This window comes from Pteropus alecto, unplaced genomic scaffold (assembly GCF_000325575.1).
Source record: "Pteropus alecto unplaced genomic scaffold, ASM32557v1 scaffold146, whole genome shotgun sequence".
Classification (NCBI taxonomy): domain Eukaryota; kingdom Metazoa; phylum Chordata; class Mammalia; order Chiroptera; family Pteropodidae; genus Pteropus; species Pteropus alecto.
Genome location: NW_006442107.1, coordinates 27,850,857 through 27,851,769, shown reverse-complemented (window position 1 = coordinate 27,851,769; position 913 = coordinate 27,850,857).

Here is a 913-nt window from a genome sequence, read left to right as displayed (position 1 = left end):
ATAGAATTATGCTAATGATACCTACCTTGTAGATATTATAAGAATGGAATGAGAACATGTATATAAAGTGTCTTTTACTGTGTCTGCACTTGACTGGTCCTCAATAGTGTTAACTGTAGTTATTATCAGGAAAGTAATTATAAAGTACACTGCAATGTTGGCTCTGTTCAATACTTTTATGGATACGTGTGAGCTATATTCAGTTGATATAATATTACTGTCAGAACATAACCTGCTCAATACATATAACCTAAACAATGAGCTTTTAAATTATCACTATCAGTTTTAACAGTTGACATGTACTGAGTATTATGTGGCAATCACTGGATTAAGTGCTTTCTCTGCATTATTACATTTAATCTCCACAGAAGTTTGGATGTTGTTATCCCCATTTTATAGAGGAGGAAAATGAAGCTTAGGAAGGAGAAATAAAATGCTCAAAGTTATGTGGCTATTAAGTGCCATTGAGGGCCTAGAATCTGGGTCTGGTCTGAGTCCAAAGGGCAATCTCTAACTTAGATTTTACCACCTCTTACTTGGTTATACAGTCTAAAAAACAGAAAGAGAATCACCTGTTAGAACAACTCTACTCTGCCTTTAGGAAAAATGAAACATGTTGCTTCTCAAAGATTTTAGTTAATTAATAGGGAATCAAATATTCAAAGTTGAAGCTGTGACTTTGTAAATTTTCCTGAAATGAGAGAAACTATGACTGTATCATCAGGCCACAACTGCCACCACATGTAACCCGTTTCTTACTTATTTTGCCTCTACTTAGCCTCAAGTTCTTTTTTCACTTTGTGTCTTATAAATGTACCATACATGTGTTATGAACAGCACACCCAGAACCATATTTTGGCATTAAAATTCCATGAAGTCCATTTTGAGAATCAGATTACTATGCTTATTTTTA